This window comes from Molossus molossus, unplaced genomic scaffold, assembly GCF_014108415.1.
Source record: "Molossus molossus isolate mMolMol1 unplaced genomic scaffold, mMolMol1.p scaffold_m16_p_1, whole genome shotgun sequence".
Classification (NCBI taxonomy): Eukaryota; Metazoa; Chordata; class Mammalia; order Chiroptera; family Molossidae; genus Molossus; species Molossus molossus.
Window position 1 is genome coordinate 132568854 of NW_023425344.1, and position 11477 is coordinate 132580330.

At 40.5% G+C, this 11477-nt stretch overlaps 1 long non-coding RNA gene across 1 annotated transcript; it reads left to right on the top strand.

Moving 5' to 3' along the window:
- The first annotated feature begins 4218 nt into the window (after positions 1 to 4218).
- Positions 4219 to 10738, top strand: LOC118620276. The gene is made up of 3 exons (XR_004957394.1): positions 4219 to 4323; positions 4935 to 5182; positions 10466 to 10738. It is a non-coding gene; the product is annotated as an uncharacterized LOC118620276 (long non-coding RNA).
- The last annotated feature ends 739 nt before the right edge of the window (positions 10739 to 11477 follow it).

Genomic DNA, 11477 nt, shown 5'->3' on the forward strand with positions numbered 1-11477 from the left:
AGTGATAGTTTTTAACAGGAGCTGGAGAAGAAAAGCAGAAAATAGTGACTATATCTACTAATTATAAAGGCTTACATAAGTTGATTTCAGGGCTGTGAAATAGCACTGAGAGAATTTTAAATGAAAATTAAATGATGGGATGATTGATATGACAGTCATTAAGTTGACCTGACATTTTTCACTGGTGTTGAAATCTGAGCTCACCATTATTAAAAATAGTAGATCTTAGTTATAGTAAGACCACCATCCCAGCTTGACTAATTTTTCCCCCTTAAGTCTGAGCTCCCATATTTTTCATCTGGGTGACTTGGGCTCGAATCAAATGCCTGTCCTGCCAGAATTGTCCATACAATGAAAACAGCACTAGCATGGCTTCCCCACATGTGCTGTTGTGGTTGGTGTGTTCAAGGTGCAGTAACTCATTAGTAAAAAAAGAATGTCATATATTCTGTAAGTTTCTCAATTACAATGAACTTTGAGCCTGCCTGAAGGTTTGAAGAGCTTCCAATTCCTCTTAAAGGTTGTTCAAGATGCTGTTTGTGTGTGCTCTAAAATGAGTCACTCATCTGATATCTGTCTCCTGTTAAACCGACACAGTGCTGCCTCTGCGGCGGAGATGGGTCGGCTACCCACATAGCTGACATCTGCTTGCATCTACCATTAATATAGCACAGCTGGTCTTGGTGGTGATGGAGGAGAAACTACAGTTTTTGTCACTCAAAAAAATACTGTTACTTCTTAATTCCATAGAACATTGACAGATAAGGCCATGACTTTTGACAGCATTTTAGTGAAGATTTGGGGATAACTGAAGAGAAATATAACTGAGGGAATAGGTTAAAATTGCTACTATAATCTCAGCCTTCGGTATTCAGGGCTATCTTTGCATCACCCCTCCCTATCTGGCTCTGGGACTGCATCTGTGGGGGCAGTGGCCAGTGTATGCCCATCACTGAGAGATCTCTGAGCATGTGTAATGATGCTATGGGCCAGCACCCAGACCACTCTCTAGGAATGAAGCATCCATTCCCTTAGATGATGAGAATTGATACACAATAGCTCCCAGTGAGTTATTTTCCAAACCTTGCCTAAGAGCAGTGATTCTCAAACTTTACTATACATGAGAATTAGTACCAGGAGGCTTGTTAAACCATAGATTTCTGGGTCCTATCCCAAGCCCCAGATCCAAAGGTCTGGGGTGGGACTCAAGAATTTACATAAATTTCTAACAAGTTTGCAGGACCATAAACTAGCCTAGACTGAAGAAAGCTACCTTGCCCAAGGTTCTATCCTTCCCTAGGGCATCCCAGGTCCAATAACTAGGTTAGAAAGGGGTATAAGGCCTGGTGCCCTCTTTACAATTTGGAATTACTTTGAAGAACATTCTTGTTCCAGGGCACATTCAGGAGAGGCTGAGGTCTTTCTTGTGATGTTTGCAAGTCTATATCCATCTGCTCAGTTCTGCTCCACTTATACCCTCACAGGTGTTGATCTGAGAGCCTTTCTCAATAAATTGCCTGGTGCCAATCTCCTTTTCAGACTCGGTTTGAGGACTGGAGTAGAGGACTGATTTGCTACAATATATCTACACCTGGGGAGCTAGATCATGGAGAGGGTCACATTTTCTTGTTCACCTTCAGTTTAGTGCCCTCGTCCCAAACCATAACTCCTATGCCAGCATTGGCTTTTCAGGGTGACTGACAGTGGGATCATCTTTTCTCTGGCCTTCAAAAGGCAATTTCTTAAAAACATAAAACTCCAACATGATTTCATTCTAGGATGTTAAATCTTAAACAGCACAAAGAAGAGGGCATTGGAAGGCCAGCCCAGGACAAGTCTACAGGCTTCTGTCCACTGGAGGGGAGGTAGTGAAGGTGGTTCCTATAGGCTGTTTCTGAATTCAGCTAATTTGCATATCTCCTAGGAACAATTAATTGAAACTACAAAAATAAGCAACACTTTAATTTTATATAAAACTCATACAATTTCTTTCTTCACTCCCAAATTAAGAAATTCTTTTTTTTTTAATCCTCACCCAAAAATATTTTTCCATTGATTTTTAGATAGAGTGGAAGGGGGCGGGGGGGAGAGAGAGAAACATTGATGAGAAAGAGAGACACAAGAGAGACACATAGATTGGTTGCCTCCTGCATAACCCCAGCTGAGGCTGGGGATTGAACCTGCAACCCAGGTACGTGCCCTTGACCAGAATTGAACCTATGACCCTTCAGTCTGCAGGCCAACACTCTAACCATAAGTCTGGGAAACTCTTTATATGTCCATTGATTCTAAATGATAGCTTTGCAGAATAGAGTAATTTTGGTTGTAGGTCCTTGTTTTTCATCACTTTTGGTATTTCTTGCCACTCCTTTCTGACCTGCAGTTTCTTTTGAGAAATCATCTGACGCCTTATGGGAACTCCACTGAAGGTAACTAGCTGCTTTTCTCTTGCTGCTTTTAATCTCTCTCTTTGTCTTTAACCTTTTGCATGTTGATGATGATGTGTCTTGGTGTGTACCTCTTTGGGTTCATTTTGTTTGGGACTCTCTGTGCTTCTTAGACTTGTATATCTGTTTTCTTTACCAAGTTAGGGAAGTTTTCTGTGATTACTTTTTTCAAATAGATTTTTAATTTCTTGCCCTCTCTCTTCTCTTTCTGGTACTCCCATGATGTGAATGTTGGTTTGCTTGAAGTTGTCCCACAGGCTCCTTATACTATGCTCATTTACTTATTTATTTATTTATTTATTTATTTATTTATTTATTTATTTATTTATTTATTTATTTATTTTGCTTTTCTGATTGGGCATTTTTTGCTTTCTTATATTCCAAATTGATGGTTTGCTTCTTGGCTTCATCTACTCTACTATTGATTCCCTGTAAATTATTCTTTATTTTAGTTAGTGTATCCTTCATTTCTGACTGATTCTTTATTATGCTTTTGAGTTCCTCACTAAGTTCCTTGAAATTCTCACTAAGTTCATTGAGCATCCTTATAAGCAGTGTTTTGAACTCTGCATCTGTTAGATTGCTTATCTCCATTTCTTTTAGTTCTTTTCCTGGAGTTTTGTAGAATAGAGTAATCTTGGTTGTAGGTCCTTACTTTTCATCACTTTGAATATTTCTTACCACTCCCTTCTGGCCTGCAAAGTTTCTTTTGCATATTGATGATGATGTGTCTTGGTGTGGGCCTCTTTGGGTTCATTTTGCTTGGGATTCTCAGAACAAAATGTTTTATCTGCCCCAGATAGGAACTGTCCTGTAAGTCTGAAAGCACACATGTGTACATTTTACATTATGATTTTTTGGGGGGGCGGATTTAACTTACCAAACTTTTAAAAAAGCTCTTGGGTTCAATCTCAAAAAGAACACCAGTTACACTGTGTTTACTGTGGAGATGTCAATTAAGCACCTCATTACAGAGGGTTCTTCTGTAAGGACCTCAGTGGAAAGTTTCCTCTTACATCTTATTGTTATGCATAGCTGTAAGTTCTTGGCGCACCTGCTATTTTCGTCTCATAAATGTTCCAGATTGAACAGTTTTAGGAGGCAGCATCAGAAACACAGTTTCAGGGATGAAATTGGTTTTGGAAAAAAAAAATAGGACCAGCTACACCTTGGCAGTCCCTATGGGTGAATGGGAGAAGGGTCAGCAGTCGGATATTCCAATCCTAGTTCTCTCAGGTGGAAATGAAGGGCCTGTGAGGTGGAGAGGATGGTGTCCCTTGAGAGAGAATGCGCCCAGGGAAAAGTTGGGCATTCCATTCTTGAGGACACTTTTGAACAGGTCAGTGTTGATCAAGGTGACTCACACATAGAACCCAATATCTGGCCCTGGAGGAAATTGTTCAGGAGAACATGGCTTCCAAACCTCATTTCCTGTTCTAAGGAGAATGGGATTTATTTATTTATTTTTTATCCTCATCCGAGGACATTTTTTGATATTTTGTTCAGATAGAGTGGAAGGGAGAGAGAGAGAGAGAGAGAGAGAGAGAAACATCGACGTGAAAGGGACACATCGAGTGGTCGCCACCCACACGACCCAATCAGGGCTGGGGACAAACTGCAACCGAGGTACATGCCCTTAGCGGGAACCGAACCTGGGTCTCTCCAGACCGCAGGCCAACACTTTAACCGCTGAGCCAAACTGGCCAGGGTGAGAATGGGATTCTTTACCCCTTAATACCTGTTTTGCTCTATCGCTGATACTCCAGATGACCTCATGTATAACCTCACATCCTGGCACACTGACCTTGCTGAGCACCTAGAGAGTTGGATGGTGATGGGGAACACATCTCTCTTCTTGGTCCTGTGACCTTCTCAGGTAACTCTCACTCATCCTAAACTGGGAGGGTGGGAGGGTGAATAACTTTGAGAGCATGTTCCACCACAGTCCCCATTTTTTTAAGAGAAAACTCCCTGAGAGGAAGGTGGGCTCCAGTAGATACCTCTATTCTAACAGGATCTTGAGTATACCTGCTGGTAGTTGGTTCAAACTAAACCTGAGCCCTTCATCTCCAGGGTGAGGGTTCATGACTGTGGAACAGGGAAACCCCTGAAATTCTCAGATGAAGGTGAATCTGCATGCTTGGATGGTTGTCTATCTATACTATTTGAGGGTAACTGGGAAAACCCACGTGTCAACTTTTCTTACCCCAAAAACTGGTTCTCTCTCTGTCTCACTCTTTTACACACACACACACACACACTCTTTTCACTGTAAAGGCACAGAGCTAGTACATTGTAACTATTAGGGATGATGATTCTAATTCAGAAAGCCTGTGTTCAGTTTTCACTTTATCACATATCTATGTGATCTCAGGCAATTTACTTGATCTCTCTGTGCCCCACTGCCTTCATCTGAATTTGGGATGTGTGTTTGACAGAGATAAAGCTTTGTGCTCACCAAAACCCATTTTCTCATCCTTCTTCCAGGGTGCTAGAAGCCTTCACTTCCAGCCCACTTAGGCAAGGCTATGTGACTAGTTCTGGACCAGGAGGTGGAGTACAAGTGACACAGGGAACAGCTGCTTTCCAGTTCTCTCTGCTCCTCCATTCTCTGCTGCAACCACAAAGGAGATACTGAGGTCGGAAGAGCACACTGAATTGCTGAGTCACCACCTGGAGGACAGTAGCTCTGATGAATTGCCTGGACACGTAGCAGTTTTTGTGTGAAAAAAGATGTAAGTTATTATTATACTAAGCCACTGAAATCTGAGGGTTACTTGTTACTGCAGAAGAGACTAATCTATACTGAGTAATATACTGCTTCAGAGTAATTGCGAAGAGTAGATGGGAGTTCTACGAGTAAACACTGAGACTAGTAACTGCATATAGTGAGCATCCAGAAAATGCTAGTTACTGGTCTTTTTAAAATTTTTATTCTCACCCAAGGACATTTAGTTGAGATAGAGTGAGAGGGGGAGAGGTGGAAAGAGAGAGAGAGAGAGAGAGAGAGAGAGAGAAACATCGACGTGAAAGGGACACATTGAGTGGTTGCCACCCATATGACCCAACCAGGGCCGGGGACAAACCGCAACCAAGGTATGCGCCCCTAGCGGGAACCAAACCCGGGTCTCTCTGGACCACAGGCCCACGCTCTAACCACTGAGCAAATCTGGCCAGGGCATTACTGGTCTTTTTATAAAGAATAACATTGTCCGATCTTCTCTGGAAACTGTCTGAGGCTGCCCCAGACTGACCTACTCACTCAATCTCCTCCCTCTGCTTTCTTGGCACTGTGCCTCTATTTCTTTTTTGAATTCGCTTTATTGTCATTATGCATTTATTTAGGTGTTGGGCTCCCCTACTGGGTTGTGAGTTGCTGGAGGATAGAAATCATGTATTACTATTTAGTTAACTCTCTCCAAATATGGCAGGAAGCCTGGCATAGTGTAAGCTCAAGAAAACACTGGCTGAATAGATAAACAAAAACCTTTCTCCCATGAAAGAGGCAGAAACATCTTCATGGGAATGAGTCTACCTATCCTTCCTTCTCTCTTATTCCCCTCTTGTTCTCTTCTTTACATACACACGAATGCCTTTTATGTGCCAGGCATGGATTAAATATGAAACAGAAGTAGCCAAAGACACCCATGTCTGTCTTTTAGAAGCTCACAGTGTTGTGGGGAAGACAGACAAGCCAATGGACAATTAAATACTGTGTGGTGTGCAGCAGGCAGGATGTTGTGAGAGCAGGTGAAGGAGGGCACAGGATATCCCAGCAGAAGGAGCAGAGATCACCAAGCAGGGTTTGTTGAAGAGGTGAGAACAGGAAGAGGACTGAGAGGTGAGGCAAAGGCAGCCCTGTAAAAGAGGTGGGGTTTGCTATTTCAGACAAAGGGAACAGCGTGTGCAATGGCACAAGGCAAAAACAAAGAGTGCTTGTGAGACTGCAAGTGTTTGGAAATAGTTGTAACCCTTATATAAATATGAGAAAGGCAAGGAATAAAGCTGGAGAGTTGCTCATCAGTGGCTTCCATTGTCAGGAAAAGATATTTGGCTTTCATCTCACAGATGAAGATTCTCAGCAGGCGAGGCACCTTCTTGACCTGCTTGTAAGAAAGTTCCTTTGTCAACAGAGTGGAGGAGACTAGTTATGAGACATCCCAAGCGTTCATGGGAGAACCAGGGCAGAAGTGTGCGCATGAGAAGAAAGGGGTTGATTTGAAAGTTATTGAGGAAGTGGAATTCACAGATGATGGAGGCAGAAGGAGAAGTAAAATCTTAGATAAATTTCCCAATTCTCATTTCAACGGTTGGGTAATTTGGCACCACGATTGACGTAGGGAATACAGAGGCCCAGTTGCTAGAGGGTATGTGATCTCTCTCTGTGTGTGGGGTTAATATTAAGTTTCGTTTCGGGGTTATAACAAGAAGTCCAGAAGAATATGAAGATAAAGAAAACTGGATCGCTGGAGACCTGTGCTATGCAATGAAGGGCAGGGGGAAGAGCCCAGGCGAGCAGCACCTTGGGCCTAGAGTTGGTTGTGTTCTCAGGGGTATTGCTTCTGACGGCAGTTTTGTTCTTTTGATACACTGTGCCCTTCTGGGGATGCCTCCCCCGACCTCCTTGGGAAGCCCCATTCTATCAATACATTTTTTTAGAGGACTTGCTTGCTGAATGACTTTTAGAGTGCAGATCAGTTATTATTTTCTTCTTAATCCAAACAGGGAAGAAGAAATTGAAGTTATGTTTATTATTTTTTCCAGTCAGTGGTTTTTAATACACTTGTGAAAACTGCCTACTGTGGAAAAAATATTTTCTTTTCCAGACAGGGACAATTAACTGGAAGTATCTAGGTCTAGACTCGGAATATTCTCACCAATCTAAAATTTTTATTTTAGCTCTTAAGAGGAATATTATAAATATTAGAGCTAACATTTAGCTTCCATAATTGAAAGAACCCTAGCATAAATTTTTATGTGAATGAATAACCACCCCATTTATTTGTTTCTAAGCCTGGATTTTATTATGGAGTTTTAAAACCACTGTATGCCTTTTGCTCTGAGTGTAAAAGGATCTGTCAAATTCAGAGCACACGGCAACATATGGACTCTTTTTACTCCTGAGTGATTATTGTCTGAGACATATTTGATATACCTCTCCCCTCAGCTTCAAACAGTCATAACCTGCTGTGGCTCACTCCTGTTTCTTCAGTTAAGCACATCTAACTCTTACAAACCTTTTTCCTCCTGTGATTGATTTGGGCCTCAAATTACGTGCTCGGGCCAACATTTGATATGGCTTGTCTCTCTTTCCCTCTGCTGCATCCACTCATCAGCTCGTGTCTTGAGCAATAGTCTTCAAGCTTTTGTTCAAGTCCCTTAAAATGATTTTGAAAAGTTATATACCTGGTGGCCCACTTTTAGGTTGACATCTAAAATTTTTCACTATAAATACAAGTAATTACAAAATATAAAATCTCCAGTCTGTTATAAATATTGACACTGAGAAAAAAAAAAAGCATTGTAGTTTTCTAAATATATCTAGTAGAATCTGAATATTATAGCTATTAACATCCATTAAAATTACATGAATAAGGTTTTTAGATTTGAAAATTTTATTTGAAATCATAATTTTTTTCCATTTCCTTCTCCAGATAGCATCCTAGTGTACTTTTTGGCTAGAAAGTTTCTAATTGGTAAGACTCTCTTTGCTCCTCTCCAACAAATAAATGTGAATGCTAAAACACAACTTAAAAAATACTTTTATTTGCCCTGGCCAGTTTGGCTCAGCAGTTAGAGCGTCGGCCCACGGACCAATGAGTCACGGGTTTGATTCCGGTCAAGGGCATCTGACTTGGTTGCAGTTCGTCCCCAGCCCTGGTCGGGTTGTGCGGGAGGCAACCAGTGGATGTGGCTCTATCACGTCGATGTTTCTGTCTGGCTCTCTCTCCCTCCCTCCCACTCTATCTAATGATAAACAGAAAAGTATCCTCAGGTGAGGAATAAAAAATCAAAACTTTTATTTTTTAATAGCTATCAATACAGTTATTATTAATATGTAATCTATATAAATAACAAATATATTATGTATTCTCATACTTAATTATTAAACTAATAATGTAAAAATGTAATGGAACCATATCTCTTAATGAGATGGATGGGAAGAAAGAGAATGGGTTTGGGACCTTGATAACAAGGTGCTTCACCTACCCCTATATTGAAAATAATCCTGTTTTACACTTTGCATTTTTACCCTTGAGGGCAATGAACATCTAGTAAGATTCTATGAAAGGAGTGATTGTGAAAGGAGAGAGGAAAAGGGAGAATCAGAAAAGTGCAGATGTTGCCCTGGGCAGTTTTATGAAAGGGTAGAGAGGGAAGCTGAGAATCTGAAAATGAATTTCTTCTAACTGTCCTCATGTACCCCTAAGTCTGCACAAATCCGGTTCTGAGATTTTTGCCCCCAAATTGATCATACCATGGCCAATAGGTGGCATCTCTTTTGCCTTCATTGTTCCAAGAAAACCTCTTTTGAAAGATAAGTTTCAGTTTGAATGTATTGAACATTCAGGTTTGGTGGACATGGGACCTTTTTTTTCCTAAAATTCATTTACAGATGCATTTTCTATTCAGTTATTATATATGCACAATGACTCTCTATGATTATTTGTTGAATAAACATGTGTTTTGCATCTGTTATCCCTAATGAGTTCTGGATTCAGCACTGGGCCTGGTTTGGTCCATGACCGAGAACAAAAGCAATCTCTACAGATTCCGCCTCTCACTCTGGTCACGGGGCAGCAAGTGTTTGCTAGATGAATTGACTTGGACAGTTTATACAAACTTAACCTGGTATATTTCAAACGTGTTAATTTATGCTCATCTACCACTATTTTATTTCAGAGAAAAAGGAAAAATAATAAATGTGAGATTATTAGTAAAATATTGACAAGCTGTTTTCTAATGCTGTTAGCTCATAGTCAAATAAAGAATTATTTTGGATAAAAGTCATTATGAATCATTAAAATATTAAGCAGGTGCTTTATAGATTGGATATATTAACAGCTTTTAAAAGCTAGCCTGCTGGTTCTTTTCCAATCTATTACGTTTTCTAAAGCTGCCCTTCTCTCTCTCTGTAATAAGAACAGTATTTTTTTCCCTGAGAATCTCATTGGCCTTTAGAATTATTTCTCTGTGAAATAATGAACCATTAGTATTTGCTATCAGAGAGGTAAAAAGTTGGAATGTATGATCCAAAATGCAATTTTCCTAGACTAAGAGTCATATCAAGGTTGTATAGGCTGAAAAGTGAACCTTACTAGCATTCTGGCCTTTTTTACCCTTCAGTATGAAAAGCATTTTTCCAGCAGCAACCTCTACTATTCAAGTTCACTCACAATCATGAGTTAACTGAACTTGGTTTCAAGGTCAATTGATCCATCATCCAGGTTTTAAAATGAAAGGCTCTTTTCTTTTCTTTCCTGGTAGAATCAAAGAGCTGGAAAGGATTCAGGGAGAGTGGGAGAGGAGGAGGGAGAGGGGGAGACACAGATGATAGTGGCATAAAACTTTGGTAAGGAATGCGGGTGTTTTCAGCTAATGCACACATTTTGGCTGCTGCTGTATTATATTTCCTCCCACTGGGAAAAATTATCTTGAGATGGACTTGTGTGGTTTGGCACAACTGATTTGTTACAAGTCTGAAATTAAATGTACCCAATGTGTTTAGTTCCATATTGGAATCCCCCAAAAATGTGAAAATAGGAATGCCAAGTAGCCTGTAGGATTAAGTAAATATTCAGAGACATAATTAGGTTTTGGCCTCTTCCATTCCTCTTTAGCCTATGTTGGACTGGGACTTTTAAAGTTTTTGTTACTTTTGTTTTTAATCTTTACAATGTGAGTAGCAGTTTCTCTAGGGACTTAGTGGGATTCTTGCCACTTTGCTTATAGCCACATTGCAAAGCAAAAGTGTACTTTTTTTTTTTTTTTTGTCTGTCTGCATAAACTTTCCACAGGATGGAGTGCAAATCTAGTGGAAAAATCTCTAGCTTAGGAGTTGGACGCCAGGACTCTTCATTATGTCTCCAACAAGCTAGTTAACCTTGGACAAGTCGCTTCACACCTGTGGTCCTCAACACCTTCATCTTCAAAACGAGGGGATCGGTCCTCAGATGATTGCTAAAATCCTGACCATTAACTTTAAAGACTCTTTGGGGAAGGAACTGGTAAATTTTTGGTTTGTTTTCAAAGGTGAAGTAACATTTCTGAAATTTTAATATTCAGATACACATGCCCTTGGCATTATAAATGCTGCTAACATGCTCTTGTGCATTGCTGGAAAAAGAGTAAGTTTGCCATTTTTAAGGGGCAACTGAAATCTCAACACCTAGCTTGCTAGGGCTGCCATGGCAAAGCACCACCAACTGGGTGGCTTAAACAACAAAAATTTATTTTCTCACAGCTCTGGAGGCTGGAAGTCTGAAAGTAAGTCTTAGGAGCATTGTTTCCTTCTGGGACCGTGAGAGATTCTGCTCAATGCCTCTCTCTTAGCTTCTGGTAGTTTGCTGGCAATCTTTGGTGTTTTGTGTGTGTGTGTGTGTGTGTGTGTGTGTGTGTGTGTTGCGCGCGCGCCTTCAAATTTGTCTTTTTTATAAGGACACCAATCATGTTAAACTAGAAGCCTGTCCTACTCATTGTAGCTAATGCATTGCAATAGCCCTACTTACAAATATGACCACATTCTGAGGTACTTAGGGGTAGGACTTTAACATATTAATGTGAGGGTTATAATTCAACTCATACTATAGTAGTCTCAATTCTGTGTAGACTGATGCATCGTGAGCCATCTCACTTCATTTTTTCCAGACATGAATCATCTCTTTGTCCAGCATCTCCACACTGTACACACTTCCCATCAGTCAGTCACTTGATAGCCTACTTGGTTAACAGACGATTGACTGCCATGGTATTGCAGTGCTTGTATTCAAGTATCCCTAATTTTACATAATAATGTCTCATTCACTTCAC